At 45.6% G+C, this 21708-nt stretch overlaps 1 protein-coding gene across 1 annotated transcript in view; it reads right to left on the minus strand.

The window, feature by feature from the left end:
* The window catches only part of LOC140194844 (NACHT, LRR and PYD domains-containing protein 3-like), a 67009-nt gene extending 62516 nt beyond the window's left edge, over positions 1-4493 (minus strand). Inside the window, 2 exon segments of the mRNA XM_072252120.1 lie at positions 1525-1691; positions 4329-4493. The gene's annotated coding sequence lies outside the window, so the exon portion shown is untranslated.
* Positions 4494-21708: the final 17215 nt, after the last annotated feature.

Raw genomic sequence — 21708 nt, forward strand, 5'->3', positions numbered from 1 at the left:
TTCGCCCAGATATAGTTGGATGGAGTTGATGTGGAATTCAGGGGTGTCATATTGGAAGGACAGGTCAGCTGAACCCTCTGTGTTGTCCATCCGAACTCCGGAGGGGCCACAGGGACCTCCTGCAAAGTGCAGCACCGTTCCAACTCCAGCTGATGTTGATAGTTTTCCTGTTTAGGCGACGGTGAGGAAGGGGCTTATCCCGGGTTTGCATAAATCGAGCGTTATTTGCAGTGGAAGTGGGCTGGGACTGAGCCGGACGGCTGGAGAGTCCAGGCTGTCTCGTCTTGCAGCTCTGGTTTTAGTTCCGTGCCCCAGCCAAGACCGTGGGATCAATTAGTTGTGGTTCCCCAGGCTGGGAGGGAGGATGTGGGTGAGGTGGATCACTCTACATGTGCGGTGTGGGGCCATTGGTGGGGTGGAGGGAGGTTGGGGATGTGGGTTATTGGAGGCAGCGTGACCCAGGAGGATGGGTCCCAGGACAAATTAAATCGTACACAAGGGAGGAGTTGGTCCTTTGAATCAGACAGGATACGTGACCTTTCAGGAAGCAACAATTCTCTTTTCACGTTAATTACTGACTAATCTTCCTGTTAACATTGTGTTTGTGACAGAGCCGCAGAGTCTGGGAACAACTGAATGGCAGGAAGCAGAGGGTGATGCTGAGAGGCTGTTTCTTGGAATCAAGGCCAGTGCCTAGTGATGTTCCCCATGGTTACACCTATTATTACTTGTCATCTATATCAATGACCTAGTTGAGAATATACAGGGTATAGGTAGTAAGTTTGAACATGGAACATAGAAATCTACAGTACATTACAGGCCCTTCGGCTCTCAATGTTCTGTCAAACTTGTAACCTACTCTAGAAACTGTCTAGAATTACCCAACTGCATAACACTATTTTTCTAAGCTCCATGTACCCATCTAAGAGTCTCTTTAAAGACCCTATTGTATCTGCCTCCACCACCATCACCAGCAATGCCTTTGACACCCACCACTCTGTGTGAAAAACTCCCCTGACATCCCCTCTCTACCTACTTCCAAGCACCTTAAAACTGTGCCCCCTCATGTCAGTCATTTCAGCCCTGGAGAAAAACCTCTGGCTAGCCACACAATCAATGCCTCTCATCATCTTAAACATCTCTATCAGGTCACCTCTCATCCTCCGTCGCTCCAAGGAGATAAGTGCAAGCAAGTTTGCAGCAAGTAAGTTCAAATAATTATTTTTTTGAAAGATATTAAGTATAAAATCTCCCCTTTCTTTCCACCTCCCCACTGAGAGGTGACCAAAAGCTACTTCACAAGATGCAAGACCTTGAAATGAGCCAACACTGAGGGAACGTGAGTGACTTTAAAGAGCTGGGATACTGACAGCACATTAGCAGATCTGGAGTGATTGTAACTGGTCTGACAGAGGCATCACTGATACTTCTGGTCACATTCAGTCTCACCCCAACTATTTCCTACCTTCCTTTGTGCAGGTATGTAATATCTAAAGGACCAGTGTTTGAGTAAATGATACTTACCAATCTTTCTCCTGACTGAATCACTGGAACCTCCGAGTCAGATGGGTTCTCTCTAGTTGGTGCTCTCAGTCCTCGGGCTGGTTCACTTATCGCTGTTCCTTCATCTTTAATTGTGATTCACTTTCAGTTGTGGGATTTTCTTCCAATAAATCTCACCACAGGTCTAACTTTAACCAGAGAGATGATGATGGACGTTAACAATACAAAGGAGACCATTTCTGCTCAATGTTCCAAAAAACAAAACACTGAAATTTAAACGTTGAAGACAAATGTAATGATCGCAGTGAACAAATCTGTAATTGTCCCTGACACGTCACAAAATCTGATATGGGATAAGAAGGAGTCATCATACACTCACGGTGGGACATAAGACACAGGAGCATAATTAGGTGATTCGGTCCATCGAGTCTGTCCCACCACTCAACCATGGCTGAGATTTATTCCAACACCATATTCCTGCTTTCCTCCTGTAACCCTGAAGCTACTTAGCAATCATGAATATATTAACCTCTGTCATAAATATACCCAAATGGCAGTCTCAACCACACTCTGTGGCAACAAATTCCACAGATCAGCCACCCTTTATTTAAGATATTCTCCTCATCTCAATTTTAAAGGGAAGCTTCTTTTGTCTGAGACTGTGCTGTCAGAACCCAGACTCTCCACCTAATGGAAACATCCTCTCCATGTCCACCATATCCAGGCTTTTCAGCATTCGGTAGGTTTAGTTAACCATGCGTTCCTCCACCCATGCCACTGTCCCTCTGAAATCCATTGTGCACAGGCCCAGAACCATTGACTGTGACAGTGAGGGGAAATTTCCAAATGTGGTTTGAACACAGAACCCCTGGGTCTAAATCTACTGTTCCTAACATTTAATCACAACTTCTCCCTGTGAAGGATGGAGTGGGATCTCATTCTCTCCTCAGATTAGCAGTCATTGCTTCCAAAGGTAATCCAGAAACAATCATCTGATCCCAGACCAGAAATACTCGCTCAACACTTCATAAACCCAAGCAGCTTGATCCCCAAATCCATTTTACCTTGGTCAAAATCTGTGATAGGGTCACACAGCTGAACGTTCCCCTTACCGACCTCAGAATCCTCGCACATCGTCCCCACATCAGGAATTTCCCCACAACCACCATCCAGCAACCTGAGATTTCTGATTCATTGTGGAAGGAGGAACATTCAGCTCCATCTACAGAAGTACTGACCTGGGCCAAATTCCAAGTACTGACAGTTCCATATGCCCAGAGTCTATATCCCAGGATAATAGGCCAAGCACCAATTTTCCCAGGACTCCCTTGCTGCCAGTAACATGCTGCAGTGTCTCAGCCATCCAGAGTTCAGAAAATAACACTCCTGCATCAACCTATGTCAGAATGGGAACCTGATAATCCTCTGACTGGGCCAGATATTGGGCTGGAAGACCTGGGTGTGAGTCACCAGCAGGCAGAGATACATTTCACATTGTCTCCAGCAGCTAAACTGAACACATTTTATCATTATCTTCTTGTTAAATGAGATTTTGACCAGCACAATTGACTGTCACATTTCCTGTAGCCTTTTCATTTCAAATTGAAATTAAGTGCTGGAAACTCAGGACATCAGATTGGACCTGTGGAAGGAGAAACTGTGGAAGATCCGTATCAGAAGTGATGTTGCCCGATCTGCTGAACGTTTCCAACATTTTCTCTTTTTACTTCAAATTATGAACTATTGACTGATTACAAGATGTTTGTGACGGCCTGAACAAAGTTGCACAAATATAATGCCCACGTTCATTAGTTTTCTCTTCATTCCAACACAGGGTTAATACAGTCAATACCGTCAATGTTCACAACATCCTCCCCCACCCCACTATCAGTGTGTTACATCTGCTCCCAAGGCCACTAAATGAGGGGAAGTGACCAGGGAGCAATAAAAATGTGCTCCACTCCCTTCAGATCCTATGGTCTGTTCCTGGCAACAGGGATATTGACTCTCCAAAAATGATCAAAACAGGAAATAACAGACTCAACTTCAAATGTGGAGAGTCTCCTGTTGACAAAGATTAACACAGCAGCCATTTGGTAACTATGAAACTAAAACTGTGGTGACTGCCTTTATCGTTCATCATTCTGCATTAAGTAAATCCTCTGGTAGCTCCAGGTAACCAAACACTGATTTCAGAAATAACTTCACAGTGAAGACAACGGTAAAAGAGAGATTTAAAAGCACAAAGACGAGGAAATCTGCAGATGCCGGAATTTCGAGCAACACACATAAAAGTTGCTGGTGAACGCAGCAGGCCAGGCAGCATCTCTACGAAGAGTTACAGTCGACGATTCGGGCCGACACCCTTCGTCTTTTAAAAGAGAGATTGTTGATATATAGTCATTGGTGAGATACATGCTGGACAGAGATTGAACAAGATGGTTGATATATATCATTGAGGTGGTGGGATACAGGCAGAACTGAGGTTGAACGAGGAAGGTGGGAATGAGCAGATGGAACCCGATGGGAGAAGGGATCAAGGACAGTCACTTATGGTCCTCCAGCAATACACAGATTCCGAATTAATAGTACATACTACTATATAAATGATTCTAAAATGACAAAGATAGAATAACAGGAAATTTGGCATTTACCCTTCTCCCCTAACCAACTTATATCAACACACATGGAAAGTATCTCAAGGTCCGGTGTGAAGGTCTCACACCTCGGCAGGTTTTGTCCAGGAAGTGAGGTGAGACCGCGAGTTCGGGGAAGTTAACGGGATTGACTGCCCAACATCTCTCGGGACCGGACTCAATACTCACCGCATGGATCTTGTCGGTCTCTCTCCGCAGAGAATGATTCGTCCCCCGGCTCCCCGCCCGAGGGGGCAAGGACCCTCACTCGATCTGGATCCCGCAGACGATCGGCCGCTGCAACGAAGACGGGAAACAAAATCACAGCTCACTCCGGGAACGTGAGCATGCGCAATGTGCTTGTTGCGTCATCAGAGCGGGGGCGGGGCCTCGGAGACAAACCCGCAGGTGCTGCCGATCTGCGGTAAACAGGATCACGGGACGGTGGGGGTCTCCCACGTGACCCGTTGACTGTTCTTCGCCCCTCACACGCTGTCCGACCCATTGGCCGCATTTCCCACATTATTTCACATTTACTGATCTCCCATCTCAGACACCTGTTTCTGCCCGATCTCATTTCCTCGATCATGGAATTAATTTCCATCTTCTGCAACCCCGTGTTGCCCCAACCACTCACCTCCCACACCCGTCACTATTTCCACCTTCCCACCTCCCCTGGATCCACTCCTCAAACCCCAGCTCTTGCCCCATCCCCACCACTCACCTCTTTTCTCTATTTCCCGTCCACTCTCAGTCAGAGGGAGGGTCTCGGCCCGAAATGTTGACGGTCCATTTTCCTCCACAGATGCTGCCCGACCCACTGAGTTCCTCCGGCAGTTTGTTCTTTGGTCTGTATAACTCGTGTTAGTGTGGGGAGCGGGATTTTACACCATATTCCCGGTACAATCTCAACAAAACACAAATAATTGTCACTTTTCCCGGACCATTGGCCCCGCTTGCAGGGCAACAGTCTGCCAGTGTTTGGCCCCCAATGTGGTGAATCCCTCTGCTCGCCACCACCGTGGGCTCAGGCATTTCCACAGATGAGCCCCTCCTGTCCCCACGGGGACAAACATCCTGTCCGCCCCCTCTCTCACTGTCTTCATCCTTTCAGTAAAATTAACCACTTCTCTCCATCATTCCTCTTCTGGGGTCCCTCCCTCTCCGGGGAGCCGGCATCAGGCAGACGGGCCGAGTGGTCTCCCCCTACTTCTCGGTGATACATCAGTCTCCGGTCGCAGGAGACGCTTCACAAACGACCCTAGTTTCCCTCGGAGGGAAATGGAAATAAATCAGAAAGCGGGATATATTTAGTTTGGTGTTGTTCCGCTTCGACGGGGAGTGCAGTCCGGCAGCGGTAGATGTCAACGGGAGTAACGCCCTCTCGGCTGGTCCGTCTACGCTATTGGGCGTAAACAGTGATTGACATCGCCTCTGGCCAATGACTATAGCGTAGCGGAGGTGGTGGGTGGAGGGGTCTCGTGGTCGGTAGCTCAGCCGTTAAACTATTTCAGCGCGAGCGCAGCAGCGCGTGTGTGACGTCACTTACGCGCGAGGGGAAAACATGTGTGACGTCAGGCGCGTGGGTGCGCGCTTGTATTTAAAAACACCTGAATGGACGTTTCTTATGATTTCAGTGGGACAACAACATTAATGACGGGTTTCATCACTGAATCCAGTGTTGTGAGATGTCAAGTTCCCTGTTATGTGTCCGGCTGTACCGTGTTGTTGGTGGAGTGGACAGCGGGGTGTTTGTCTCCACTTGGGTGACAACAGCAGAATTGCCAGCGGGGTCCACACACAGTTTATTAGTCAACAGAAAACCTCTCATAAACACGAGGAATTCTGCAGATGCTGGAAATTCAAGCACCACACATCAAAGTTGCTGGTGAACGCAGCAGGTCAGGCAGCATCTCTAGGAAGAGGTACCCTCCCAGAGGTATCTTCCTACAGATGCTGCCTGGCCTGCTGCGTTCACCAGCAACTTTGATGTGTATTGCTAGAAAACCTCTCGTCCCTGCAGTCTTTATACCTGCTAAACTCAACGCCGTGACAATATGCTTCCTCTTTAAAGTCAGTTATTCATTCAGACAGCTGATTACTGTCGATATTATATTTGCGTTAAAGGTCATTAAAGTTCGTTTGGATGGATTTGATGTGGGTGGGTGTGTTCGGGGGTGTCACAGTGAAAGAGCGACAAGGCTGAACTCTCTCCGTTGTCCAGACAGCTGAGGCAGCAATTACAATTTACTTCCTCTGACCTTTCATTCCTCTCACCTGCTTTTCACTTCTCCCTGGGTCCACTCCTCCACCCCTTCCTCCTATTGTCTAATCTCCTCTCCTATTAGAATTTTTTTCCCCTGCTCTTGAGATTTCCCACCTATGTGGCTTCAACTATCATCTTCGACCGAGCCCTTTCCTTACCGCCCCATTTTTATTCAGATTTTCTCAGTCCTTCCTTCTCAGTCCTGAAGAACGATCTCAACTGGAAACGTCGACTCTTTTCGATAGATGCTACCTGATCTGCTAGGTACCTTCAGCATTCTGTGAGTGTTGCTTTGGATTTCCCGCATCTGCAGATTCCCTCGGGTTTGTGATTTTGTGAAAGGGCTGGATGGCTTGGAGCTTGTAAAATGTGTGCAGGGTAGTTTTTTGAAGCAATGCATAGAGGTACCAACTAGAGAAGGGCAGTGTTGGACCTCCTGTTAGGGAATAAGATAGGTCAGGTGACGGACATATTTGTTGGGGAGCACTTCGGGTCCAGTGATTACAATACAATTAGTTTCAGTGTAATTATGGAGAAGGATAGGACTGGGCCTAGGATTGAGATTTTTGATTGGAGAAATGCTAACTTTGAGGAGATGCGAAGGGATTTAGGAGGAGTGGATTGGGAAACTTTGTTTAATGGGAAGGATGTAAAAGAGAAATGGAGGTCATTTAAAGGTGAAATTTCAAGGGTTCAGAATCTTTATGTTCCTGTTAAGCTGAAAGGAAAGGTTAAAAGTTTGAGAGAGCCATGGTTTTCAAGAGATATTAGAAACTTGGTTCAGAAAAAGAGAGGGATCTTCAATAAATATAGGCAGCTTGGAGTTAACGAGGTACTCAAGGAATATAAAGAATGTAGAAAGAATCTTAAGAAAGAAATTAGAAAAGCTAAAAGAAGATACGAGGCTGCTTTGGCAAGTAAGGTGAAAATAAATCCAAAGGGTTTCTACAGTTATCTTAGTGGCAAAAGGATAGTGAGGGATAAAATTGGTCCCTTGGAGAATCAGAGTGGATGGCTATGTGTGGAGCCAAAAGAGATGGGGGAGATTTTGAACAATTTCTTTTCTTTGGTATTCACTAAGGAGAAGGATATTGAATTGTGTAAGGTAAAGGAAACAAGTAGGGTAGTTATGGAAAGTATGACAATTAAAGAAGAGGAAGTACTGATACTTTTAAGGAATATAAAAGTGGATAAGTCTCCGGATCCGGACGAAATATTCCCTAGGACTTTGAGGGAAGTTAGTGTAGAAATAGCAGGGGCTCTGACAGAAATATTTCAAATATCATTAAAAACGGGAATGGTGCCAGAGGGTTGGCATATTGCTCATGTGGTTCCATTGTTTAAAAAGGGTTCTAAGAGTAAACCTAGCAATTATCGGCCTGTCAGTTGTGGGTAAATTGATGGAAAGTATTCTTAGAGATGGTATATATAATTATCTGGATAGACAGGGTCTGATTAGGAACAGTCAACATGGATTTGTGCGTGGAAGGTCATTTTTGACAAATCTTATTGAATTTTTTTGATGAGGTTACTAAGAAAATTGACGGGGGTAAAACGGTGGATGTTGTCTATATGGACTTCAGTAAGGCCTTTGACAAGGTTCCATACGGAAGGTTAGTTAGGAAGGTTCAATCGTTAGGTCCTGAAAGGAGAATATAGGGAGTTTGGAAGGAAGTTGAGAAAAAGGACCACAAAGGTAGTAATTTCGGGATTACTGCCTGTGCCACGCGACAGTGAGAGTAGGAATGAAATAAGGTGGAGGATAAATGCGTGGCTGAGGGATTGGAGCAAGGGGCAGGGATTCAAGGTTTTGGATCATTGGGACCTCTTTTGGCGCAGGTACGACCTGTACAAAAAGGATGGGTTACACTTGAATCCTACGGGGACCAATATCCTGGCAGGGAGATTTGCAAGGGCTTCTGAGGTGACTTTAAACTAGAATGGTTAGGGGGTGGGAATCAAATTAAAGAGACCAGGAGAGAGGAGGCTACTTCACAACAGGGGGGAGGGGAACAAGTGCAGAGAGACAGAGGGGTGTAAAATGAGGGTCGAAGCAAAAAGTAGTAAGGTGAAAAGTAAAAGTGGCAGGCCGGCAAATCCAGGGCAAAAATCAAAAAAGGCCACTTTTCAACATAATTGTATAAGGGCTAAGAGTGTTGTAAAAGTGCACCTGAAGGCTTTGTATGTCAATGCAAGGAGCATTTGTAACAAGGTGGATGAATTGAAAGTGCAGACTGTTATTAATGAATATGATATAGTTGGGATCACAGAGACATGGTTCCAGGGTGACCACGGATGGGAGCTCAACATTCAGGGATATTCAATATTCAGGAGGGATAGACATGAAAGAAAGGGAGGTGGGGTAGCATTGCTGGATAGAGAGGAGATTAACGCAATACAAAGGAAGTACATTACCCGGGAGGATGTGGAATCGATATGGGTAGAGCTGCATAACACTAAGGGGCAGAAAACGCTGGTGGGAGTTGTGTACAAGCCACCTAACAGTAGTGGTGAGGTTGGGGATGGTATTAAACAGGAAATTAGAAATGCGTGCAATAAAGAAACAGCAGTTATAATGGGTGACTTCAATCTACATGTAGATTGGGTGAACCAAATTGGTAAGGGTGCTGAGGAAGAGGATATCTTGGAATGTATGTGGGATGGTTTTTTGAACCAAAATATCGAAGAACCAACCAGAGAGCAGGCTATTCTGGACTGGGTATTGAGCAATGAGGAAGAGTTAATTAGCAATCTTGTCGTAAGAGGCCCCTTGGGTAAGAGTGACTATAATATGGTGGAATTCTTCATTAAGATGGAGAATGACAGTTAATTCAGAAACAAAGGTTCTGATCTTAAAGAAGGGTAACTTTGAAAGTATGAGACGTGAATTAGCTAAGATAGACTGGCAAATAACACTGAAAGTGTTGACGGTGGATATGCAATGGCAAGCATTTAAAGATTGCATGGATGAACTACAACAATTGTTCATCCTAGTTTGGCATAAGAATAAATCAGGGAAGGTAGTGCACCCGTGGCTGACAAAGGAAATTAGAGATAGTATCAATTCCAAAGAAGAAGCATACAAATTAGCCAGAAAAAGTGGCTCACCTGAGCACTGGGAGAAATTCAGAGTCCAGCAGAGGAGGACAAAGGGCTTAATTAGGAAAGGGAAAAAAGATTATGAGAGAAAACTGGCAAGGAACATAAAAACTGACTGTAAAAGCTTTTATAGATATGTGAAAAGAAAAAGGTTGGTTAAGACAAATGTAGGTCCCCTACAGACAGAAACAGGTGAATTGATTATGGGGAGCATGGGCATGGCAGACCAATTGAATAACTACTTTGGTTCTGTCTTCACTAAGGAGGACATAAATAATCTTCCAGAAATAGTAGGGGCGGAGGGTCCAGTGAGATGGAGGAACTGAGGGAAATACATGTTAGTAGGGAAGTGGTGTTAGGTAAATTGAAGGAATTAAAGGCAGATAAATCCCCAGGGCCAGATGGTCTGCATCCCAGAGTGCTTAAGGAAGTAGCCCAAGAAATAGTGGAGGCATTAGTGATAATTTTTCAAAACTCTTTAGATTCTGGACTAGTTCCTGAGGATTGGAGGGTGGCTAATGTAACCCCGCTTTTTAAAAAAGGAGGGAGAGAGAAACTGGGGAATTATAGACTGGTTAGCCTAACTTTGGTGGTGGGGAAAACGCTAGAGTCAGTTATCAAAGATGTGACAACAGCACATTTGGAAAGCGGTGAAATCATCGGACAAAGTCAGCATGGATTTGTGAAAGGAAAATCATGTCTAATGAATCTCATAGAATTTTTTGAGGATGTAACTAGTAGAGTGGGTAGGGGAGAACCAGTGGATGTGGTATATTTGGATTTTCAAAAGGCTTTTGACAAGGTCCCACACAGGAGATTAGTGTGCAAACTTAAAGCACACGGTATTGGGGGTAAGGTATTGTTGTGGATAGAGAATTGGTTGGCAGACAGAAAGCAAAGAGTGGCCAGTGAGTATAGAGAGCTTGGTAGGAAGTTGAAAAGCAGGACCTCAAGGGTGGTAATCTCAGGATTGCTACCTGTGCCAGGTGCCAGTGAGGGTAGGAATAGGATGCTCTGGAGGAGGAACAAGTGGCTGAGGAACTGGTGTAGGGGGCAGGGTTTCAGATTTCAGGATCATTGGGACCTCTTCTGGGGAAGGTGGGACCTGTACAAGAGAGACGGGTTACACTTGAACCACAGGGGGACCAATATCCTTTCAGGGAGGTTTGTTAGTGCTATTGGGGGGGCCTTAAACTAGACTTGCAGGGGGATGGGAACCAGAGTGCCAGAGCTGACAGTGTGGCTGGGGTGAAAATAAATGATGTTGAAAGTTTAACCAAATTCGCTGATAGAAAGGTTGTGAGTGGTGTAAAAATCTTCTGAGCTGAATATATTTCAATGCTAGGCGTATTGCAGGGAAGGCGGATGAGTTGAGGGCGTGGATTGACACGTGGAATTATGATGTTGTAGCAATTAGTGAAACTTGGCTACAGGAGGGGCAGGACTGGCAGCTTAATATTCCAGGGTTCCGATGTTTCAGATGTAATCAAGGCAGAGGAATGAAAAGTCGGGGAATGGCATTGCTTGTTAGGGAAAATATTACAGCAGTGCTCAGGCAGGACAGATTAGAGGGCTTGTCTACTGAGTCCTTGTGGGTGGAGCAGAGAAACAGGAAAGGTATGGCCACATTAGTGGGATTGTATTACAGAACACCCAATAGTCAACGAGACTTGTAAGAGCAAATCTGCAGAGAGATAGCAGGCAACTGCAGGAAACATAATGTTGTGGTGGTAGGGGATTTTAATTTTCCATACATTGATTGGGACTCCCATACTGTTAGGGGTCTAGGTGGTTTAGAGTTTGTAAAATGTGTTCAGGAAAGTTTTCTAAATCAGTATATAGAGGGACCAACTAGAGGGGATGCAATATTGGATCTCCTGTTAGGAAACAAATTAGGGCAAGTGACAGAAGTCTGTGTAGGGGAGCACTTTGGTTCCAGTGATCATAACACCATTATTTTCAATTTGACCATGGACAAGGGTAGATCTGGTCCTAGGGTTGAGGTTCTGAACTGAAAGGAGGCCAAATTTGAAGAAATGAGAAAGGATCTAAAAAGCGTGGATTGGGACAGGTTGTTCTCTGGCAAAGATGTGATTGGTAGGTGGGAAGCCTTCAAAGGGGAAATTTTGAGAGTGCAGAGTTTGTATGTTCCTGTCAGGATTAAAGACAAATTGAATAGGAATAAGGAACCTTGGTTCTCAAGGGATATTGCAACTCTGATAAAGAAGAAGAGGGAGTTGTATGAAATGCATAGGAAACAGGGGGTAAATCAGGTGCTTGAGGAGTATAAGAAGTGCAAGGAAATACTTAAGAAAGAAATCAGGAAGGCAAAAAGACGACATGAGGTTGCCTTGGCAGTCAAAGTGAAGGATAATCCAAAGAGCTTTTACAAGTATATTAAGAGCAAACGGATTGTAAGGGATAAAATTAGTCCTCTTGAAGATCCGAGTGGTCGGCTTTGTGCGGAACCAAAGGAAATGTGGGAGATCTTAAATAGGTTTTTTGCGTCTGTATTTACTAAGGAAGCTGGCATGAAATCTATGGAATTGAGGGAATCAAGTAGTGAGACCATGGAAACTGTACAGATTGAAAAGGAGGAGGTGCTTGCTGTCTTGAGGAAAATTAAAGTGGTTAAATCCCCGGGACCTGACAGAGTGTTCCCTCGGACCTTGAAGGAGACTAGTGTTGAAATTGCGGGGGCCCTGGCAGAAATATTTAAAATGTTTCTGTCTACAGGTGAAGTGCCGGAGAATTCAAGAGTGGCTCATGTTGTTCCATTGTTTAAAAAAGGATCGAAAAGTAATCAGGGAAATTATAGGCCAGTGAGTTTAACATCAGTAGTAGGTAAGTTATTGGAGAGAGTACTAAGAGACAGAATCTACAAGCATTTGGATAGACAGGGACTTATTAGGGAGAGTCAACATGGCTTTGTGCGTGGTTGGTCATGTTTGACCAATCTGTTGGAGTTTTTCGAGGAGGTTACCTGGAAAGTGGATGAAGGGAAGGCAGTGGATATTGTCTTCATGGACTTCAGTAAGGCCTTTGACAAGGTCCCGCAAGGGAGGTTAGTTAGGAAAATTCAGTCGCTAGGTATACATGGAGAGGTGGTAAATTGGATTAGACATTGGCTCGATGGAAGAAGCCAGAGAGTGGTGGTAGAGAATTGCTTCTCCGAGTGGAGGCCTGTGACTAGTGGTGTGCCACAGGGATCAGTTCTGGGTCCATTGTTATTTGTCATCTATATCAATGATCTGGATGATAATGTGGTAAATTGGATCAGCAAGTTTGCTGATGATACAAAGATTGGAGGTGTAGTGGACAGTGAGGAAGGTTTTCAGAGCCTGCAGAGGGACTTGGACCAGCTGGAAAAATGGGTTGAAAAATGGCAGATAGAGTTTAATACTGACAAGTGTGAGGTATTGCACGTTGGAAGGACAAACCAACGTAGAACATACAGCTTTAATGGTAAGGCACTGAGGAGCGCAGTGGAACAGAGGGATCTGGGAATACAGATACAAAATTCCCTAAAAGTGTCGTCACAGGTAGATAGGGTCATAAAGAGAGCTTTTGGTACGTTGGCCTTTATTAATCAAAGTATTGAGTATAAGAGCTGGAATGTTATGATGAGGTTGTATAAGGCATTGGTGAGGCCGAATCTGGAGTATTGTGTTCAGTTTTGGTCACCAAATTACAGGAAGGATATAAATAAGGTTGAAAGAGTGCAGAGAAGGTTTACAAGGATGTTGCCAGGACTTGAGAAACTCAGTTGCAGGGAAAGGTTGAATAGGTTAGGACTTTATTCCCTGGAGCGTAGAAGAATGAGGGGAGATTTGATAGAGGTATATAAAATTATGATGGGTACAGATAGAGTGAATGCAAGCAGGCTTTTTCCACTGAGGTAAGGGGAGAAAAAAAACCAGAGGACATGGGTTAAGGGTGAGGGGGGAAAGTTTAAAGGGAACATTAGGGGGGGCTTCTTCACACAGAGAGCAGTGGGAGTATGGAATGAGCTGCCAGACAAGGTTGTAAATGCGGGTTCTTTTGTAACATTTAAGAATAAATTGGACAGATACATGGATGGGAGGTGTATGGAGGGATATGGTCCGTGTGCAGGTCAGTGGGACTAGGCAGAAAATGGTTCGGCACAGCCAAGAAGGGCCAAAGGGCCTGTTTCTGTGCTGTAGTTTCTATGGTTCTATTGTTCTATGGAATAAATGGGACCTTTTCAGAATGGCAGGCGGTGACTAGTGGGGTACCGCAAGGCTCAGTGCTGGGACCCCAGTTGTTTACAATATATATTAATGACTTAGATGAAGGAATTAAATGCAGCATCTCCAAGTTTGCGGATGACACGAAGGTGGGCGGCAGTGTTAGCTGTGAGGAGGATGCTAAGAGGATGCAGGGTGACTTGGATAGGTTAGGTGAGTGGGAAAATTCATGCCAGATGCAATTTAATGTGGATAAATGTGAGGTTATCCACTTTGGTGGCAAAAACTGGAAAACAGATTATTATCTGAATGGTGGCCGATTAGGAAAAGGGGAGGTGCAATGAGACCCGAGTGTCATTATACACTAGTCATTGAAAGTGGGCATGCAGGTACAGCAGGCGGTGAAAAAGGCAAATGGTATGCTGGCATTTATAGCAAGAGGATTCAAGTACAGGAGCAGGGAGGTACTACTGCAGTTGTACAAGGCCTTGGTGAGACCACACCTGGAGTATTGTGTGCAGTTTTGGTCCCCTAATCTGAGGAAAGACATCCTTGCTATAGAGGGAGTACAAAGAAAGTTCACCAGATTGATTCCTGGAATGGCAGGACTTTCATACGATGAAAGACTGGATCAACTAGGCTTATACTCATTGGAATTTAGAAGATTGAGGGAGGATCTTATTGAAACGTATAAAATCCTAAAGGGATTGGACAGACTAGATGCAGGATGATTGTTTCTGATGTTGGGGAAGTCCAGAATGAGGGGACACAGTTTGAGGATTAAGGGGAATCCTTTTGGGACCGAGATTAGGAAAAACTTCTTCACAGAAAGAGTGGTGAATCTGTGGAATTCTCTGCCACAGGAAACAGTTGAGGCCAGTTCATTGGCTATATTTAAGAGGGAGTTAGCTATGGCCCTTGTGGCTAAAGGGATCAGGGGGTATGGAGGGAAGGCTGGTACATGGTTCTGAGTTGGATGATCAGCCATGATTGTACTGAATGGCGGTGGTGGCTCGAAGGGCTGAATGGTCTACTTCTGCACCTATTTTCTATGTTTCTACATTTGCTGTGGTGTCTGTGCGAGGAGTGGCGCCCCACACAGACTTCCAATCTGCGCCTTGTAAAGCATGAAAATACCTGACGCAGGCCTCGCATGGTCTGAGTCAACGTTCCCTCCCCTCACTGCTGGAAATAGAGTTAAACAACCCCAAATCTTGAGTTTGAGAGCTGAGTAGTACTGTAATGTTGCAGCTATATAGGACCCTGGGCAGACCCCACTTGGAGTACTGTGCTCAGTTCTGGTTGCCTAAGTACAGTAGAATGTAGAAACTATAGAAAGGGTGCAGAGGAGGTTTACAAGGATGTTGCCTGGATTGGGGAATATGCCTTATGAGAATAGCTTGAGTGAACTCGGCCCCTTCTCCTTGGAGCGACCTGATAGAGGTGTATAAGATGATGAGATGCATTGATCGTGTGGAATGTCAGAGGCCTTTTCCCAGGGCTGACATGGTTGCCACAAGCGGACACAGGTTTAAGCTGCTGGGGAGGAGGTCAGAGATAAGTTTTTTTTTTACTCAGAGGGTGGTGAGTGCGTGGAATGGGCTGCCGGCATCGGTGGTGGAGGTGGATATGGTAGGGTCTTTTAAGAGACTTTTGGATAGGTACATGGAGCTTAGAAAAATAGAGGGCTATGGGTAAGCCTAGTAATTTCTAAGTTAAGGACATGTTCGGCACAACTTTGTGGGCTGAAGGGTCTGTCTTGTGCTGTAGTTTTCTATGTTTCTATGAATCTCGAATAAACATTTCAGCAGGCTGCAGCGTCACATTTCTGTCTCTCAGCATTACTGCGACAGAACGCCACCTGGTGACAATGGAGTGCACAAATCGTGGGTCATGTTATTGTGGCAAATCACCACCAAGTGGCAGTCTTGTCCACAAAAGGGAGCGCTTTATAGTGATAAGGAGGAGTGTAGAGGGCTGGAAGCCAACTCTGCAAGTGGATGTAGTTCCAGCCCGGCCCCAAACCACTCTCCTCACCACTAGTCAGAGTTCACAAACAGTCCTTCCACGAGGCAACTTTTCAACATCGTGCCTGTTGGGGTCATCTACTGTTTCCCGTTTTCCAGCTGCGGCCTCCTCGACATTAGTGAGACCTGATGTAGTCTCTACATTCTGCACTCTGTCCCGGTGAGATTCTGCAGATGTTGGAGATGCAGAGTAACACACACAAACCGTCGGAGGAAGTCAGGAGGTCAGATAACTTCTATAGAGGGGGATAAAGCAAAGATTTCCTGCCGAGACACTTCATCGGGACTGGAAGTGGGGAGAAGCCAGAAAAGATGGTGCGGGGATTGGAAAGAGTCCAAGCTGGTAGATGATCGGTGAAGCCAGATAAGAGTGAAGGTGAGTGGTGAGTGGGTGGGGGAGGTGGGAGATGAGAGACGCTGTGAGGTGGTAGGTGGAAAATGCAAAGGGCGGAAAAGAAGGAATCTGATGGGATAGGAGAGCGGACAACCGGAAAAAAAGAAAGAACCAGGAGACGATCTGCAGTGGAGAAGAGAGAAGTGAGGAGGCAGAGTGGCAGAGACGAGTGTGCGCGTTGATGAAAAGGTGCAGGTAGAAGTTAAAGATCTCGATGTTCATGCCCTCGGGTTGTAAGCTACCCGGAGGTAATATGAGGTGTTGCTCCTCCAACCTGAGAGTGCACTCATCGAGTTAGTTAAACAATGAACCGGAAGGGAGTGTAGATTAATAATTTTCCCCTGGGATCCCTATTCGAAACATAGAAAATAAGTGCAGGAGTAGGCCATTCGGCCCTTCGAGCCTGCACCGCCATTTATTATGATCATGGCTGATCATCCAACTCAGAACACCGCCCCAGCCTTCCCTCCATACCCCCTGACCCCTGTAGCCACAAGGGCCATATCTAACTCTCTTAAATATAGCCAATGAACTGGCCTCAACTGTTTCCTGTGGCAGAGAATTCCACAGATTCACCACTCTGTGTGAAGAAGTTTTTCCTAATCTCAGTCCTAAAAGGCTTCCCCTCGATCCTCAAACTGTGACCCCTCGTTCTGGACTTCCCCAACATCGGGAACAATCTTCCTGCATCTAGCCTGTCCAATCCCTTTAGGATCTTATACGTTTCAATCAGATCCCCCCCTCAATCTTCTAAATTCCAACGAGTACAAGCCTAGTTCATCCAGTCTTTCTTCATATGAAAGTCCTGCCATATCAGGAATCAATCTGGTGAACCTTCTTTGTACTCCCTTTATGGCAAGGATGTCTTTCCTCAGATTAGGGGACCAAAACTGCACACAATACTCCAGGTGTGGTCTCACCAAGGCCTTGTACAACTGCAGTAGTACCTCCCTGCTCCTGTACTCGAATCCTTTCACCATAAATACCAGCATGCCATTCGCCTTTTTCACCACCTGCTGTACCTGCATGCCCACTTTCAATGACTGGTGTATAATGACACCCAGGTCTCGTTGCACCTCCCCTTTTCCTAATCAGCCACCATTCAGATAATAATCTGTTTTTCTATTTTTGCCACCAGTGGATAACTTCACATTTATCCACATTAAATTGCATCTGCCATGAATTTGCCCACTCACCCAACCTATCCTAGTCACCCTGCATCCTCTGAGCATCCTCCTCACAGCTAACACCGCCACCCAGCTTCGTGTCATCCGCAAACTTGGAGATGCTGCATTTAATTCCCTCATCCAAGTCATTAATATATATTGTAAACAACTGGGGTCCCAGCACTGAGCCTTGCGGTACCCCACTAGTCACCGCCTGCCATTCTGAAAAGGTCCCGTTTATTCCCACTCTTTGCTTCCTGTCTGCTAACCAACTCTCCACCCACACCAATACCTTACCCCCAATACCATGTGCTTTAAGTTTGCACACTAATCTCCTGTGTGGGACCTTGTCAAGCCTTCTGAAAATCCAAATATATATTAAATCACTCCTCTCTCACCTTAAACTGGTGCCCTCTGCTTGTCGATTCCACAAAAGTGGAGAAAAGGACTGCACACATTTCCTATTTCTGTACACTCATGGTTTGGAACACCTGCATAAGGTCAGCCTCAATCTCCTGCACTTCAAGGTGTGAAGTCCTCACCTGCCCAACCTCTCCAGAACTCAGTCCCTCGAGTACCAGCACCATTCTCGTAAATCTCCTCTGCACTCATTCCAGCTTGACATCCTCTCTCCTGTAACAGAGCGACCAAAACCAAATACAGTAATCGAGGTGCGGATACCCTCACAATACCCTAACCCTAATGCAACCTCACTAGCCTCTTCTTCAGGCCATGAGCTAAGAGACAGAGGCTGCTCCGCCATTCCTTCATGTCCAATTGATTCTCTCTCTCAACCCCATTCTCCTGCCCTTTCCCCATAATCTTTGAACATCCATTTCAAATACACTCAATGACTTGGCCTCTACACCGTCCATGGCAATGAATTCCAAAGATCTACTACTCCCTGGTAAAGAAATGCCTCCTCATCTCTGCTCTCAGTCAATGCCCTATATAGTTAGGCCATGGTCTCTGGTTCCAGACTCAGTGTAGGGTGCATCTTCTTCATAGCCACTCTGTCAAGGGCTTTCAATATTTATTGGTTTCAATGAGATCCCCTCCAATTCTTCTAGACCAGCGAGTACAGGGTCAAAGCCATCTAACGCTCATACGTTAACCCTTTCATTCCTGGAATCATTCTCATGAACCTTCTCCAGACCCACTCCAATACGAGCATATCTTTTCTCAGATAGGAGGTCGGAAACTGCTCACAATACACCAAGAGCAATCTGACTAATGCTTTATAAAGCTACAGTATCACATCCTTGCTCTTATATGCTAACATTACAGTTGTTATCCTTAATAAACTCAATCAGCAAGCAAACCTTTAGGGACTCCTGCTCAAGGACTCCCAATTACCTATACTGTCAGTGGCGAGGGTTTTGGGAGCAAGGGTGGACCCAAATGCAAGACACAGCTTGTGAGGTTACTTAGATTTAGTTTATTGTTCGATACCAGGAGAGCAAGGCACAAGGAGGAAATAGCAATCTGGACAAGGACTCAGGACTACAACTAGGCTGGGACCAAGGGTCTGGGCTTGGACTCAGAATCGGCTCCCAGAACTAGAGGAGACATGAAGAGGCTAGGGTATGGACTGAGCCAGAGACTGGGTAAGGACCCAGTACCTTGGTCTTGCCTCAGGCTCAGACCCCAGAACCAGGCAAGGACACAACATGGGCTAGGGAGAGGAGGAACATGGGAACACAGAGCATCAGTCTCAGGAGAGCAGGTACATGGAACCATGGACACATACACAGAACAGAGTCAAGACACCTCCTTGGATACAGGACATAGGGCCAGGACTCCTGACCCTCCACAGGGCAACGCAAGACAGCCTGACCTACCCCACGGAGGCGAGGACAAGACAAGACCAACCCAACACAAATGAACACCAGACAGTACCTATCTAGCTCCGGTGATGGAACTAGACCAAAGTGCAGGCGGGGGCTGCAGACGAGGGCTAGAGGCGAGAGGGGCAGAGAAGGGATTCAGACAAGGAGGTAGGACAGGAATCACAGACCGCCACGTCCAGGACTTAACTTGATGCTAGACCGCCGCCAGGGCCAGAACTTGACTTGGAGCCTCCGGGTAGTGGTGAGCTCTCGACTCGACCCGGAAACAGTAGACAGCGTTCTTGATTCCCTCCATCGGGTTAACTGACGGACCCACCTCGGTGAGGAAACTTTGCAGGCTCGCTTTGACGAGATAACTGGACAGGTTTGCTCCGGTGAGGAAAAGGCGAATTACCGGCACTCGCTTCGGAAGGAACTAGGCTTCCTCCGGCCAGATAACATCAGCACACCGTACCTTAGTTGGCTTTGCAGACGCTCCTGCCCCGAACAGCTGAAAGCCGGGGACTATAAACTACCGGTTCAGCTAAGTGTTAATTGCCTCTAATCACCAAAGTCGAGGGACACGGGAAAACAGGGAATCAACGGTCCGGATCGTAACATAAACAAGGTAAATTTAAAGGGACCCCGATCCGGACCATGACATATACACCTCTGATTTTTCAAGTTTCTCCCATTTATTTTTTTTCTACACCCTTATTCCTTCTGCCAGTTGTACATGACCATACACTTGCATACATTGTTTTTTATCAGCGACTTCCTAGCCTGTTCTGTAAACCTATTGAAGTCCTTCTGCAGACTGCCGCTTTGCTGTAAACTACCTGTCCCGTACCTATCTTTGTATCAACTGCAAAGTTCGCCACCAAGGTATCAATTCCGTCATCCATATCATTCAGATTTAACATGAAAAGATACGGTCTCAATACTGACACCTACGGAAAACCATTAGTTACCATCAGCAAAACAGAATTGCCCAAATTATTCTGACTCTTTCTCCCTTGTCAGTCTGCCAATCTTCGATCCATACAAGTATCTTTCCTGTAATTCCATGAGCTGTGATTTTGTTAAGCAGCCTCGCGTGCAGCACCTTAGAAACATAGAAAACCTGTAACACGATACAGGCCCTTTGGTCCACAAAGCTGTGCCGAACATGTCCTTACCATGGAACTACCTAGACTTACCCATAGTCCTCGATCTTTTTAAGCTCTATGTACCTGTCCAGGAGACACTTCAAAGACCCTATCGTTTCTGTCTCAACCACCGCCGCTGGCAACCCATTCCACGCATTCACTACTCTCTGCGTAAAAAAACTTACCCCCGATATCTCCTGTGTACCTACTTCCACGTACCTTAACACTGTGCCCTCTCGTGTTAGCCGTTTCAGCTCTGGGAAAAAGCCTCTGTCTGTCCACACGATCAATACATCTCATCATCTTATACACCTCTATGAAGAGGACCTGCAGATGCTAGAAATCCAGAGAACTACACACAAAGAGCTGGAGGTGCTCAGCATGTCAGGCAGCATCTATGGATGGGAATCAACATTTCAGGCCTTGACCCTTCATCGGAACTCTTGATACCCACGTATCTGGAGCATCAAGGAGCAAAGAATATAGAAAGTAGTCCGAGATAGGGAAAACCTTTGACAAAATTTAGATCAGGGCTTAAAAAAAACCCTGTTAAACAGAGCTCAATAGTTAACAAATACAACAAAGGCAATAAACACTTCCATCAATACCAATATTGACTTTTTTTTAATGAAAATAGCTTGGTCCTATTTCAATCAGTAAAATTTACAAAGATAAATAAGAACTGAAATGACAGCTTTTGAAAAGACTATTTACACTCAAACACCACCTTGGACAGACGGAGGAAGAGGAATAACACACATTAAAAAAATCACACAAGCCAGATAAAACTTTTAAGTATATATTTTCATCAAAAATGATCAGTTCAGCACTCCATGTGTGCATATGCAATCATGACAAGAAATACAGACCAGAGGACAGTGGTGTATTCAACAACCCTTTAGAAGCAGGGTAAATGATCCATAATGTGGAAATGAGTTATGAATAAGGAGGTTAACTAACAATGTCATTCTTCCTCAGCCCAGAGATTAGAGGGGCGAAGACCATCTCAGACTGAAGTGCAGTCAGCTCGACTTCTTCAGTCTGCAGAAAATTCAAGGAAAACTTCTTCACCCACAGAGTGGTGACTGTTTGGAACCCATCCCCACAGGGACAGCGAGAGGGGAACAACAGGGGAGGATTTAAAAGGACTGTCGTGGAACTGAATCACTGGCAGGGTCCAGCCGGCCTGAGTTGACTCTCTACTGTACACTAGGTGTGTTATAAATTCACTATGTACTGGAGACAGGGTTTAAAACAGAACTGATTTATTGGTCTCAGATCCAGAATATTAAACTCCAGTCCCATTAAAGGTGAATATGCAGCAGAAGAAACTCGTCCCATGCCCAGTGACCAGGGTGCAGAACTGGGTGTGGAGAGCAGCAGCAATAATTGCAGAGTTCAGCACCGGCAGTCACTCTCGAAATTGCATTCA

The sequence above is a fragment of the Mobula birostris genome, chromosome 3, assembly GCF_030028105.1.
Source record: "Mobula birostris isolate sMobBir1 chromosome 3, sMobBir1.hap1, whole genome shotgun sequence".
Taxonomy (NCBI): Eukaryota; Metazoa; Chordata; class Chondrichthyes; order Myliobatiformes; family Myliobatidae; genus Mobula; species Mobula birostris.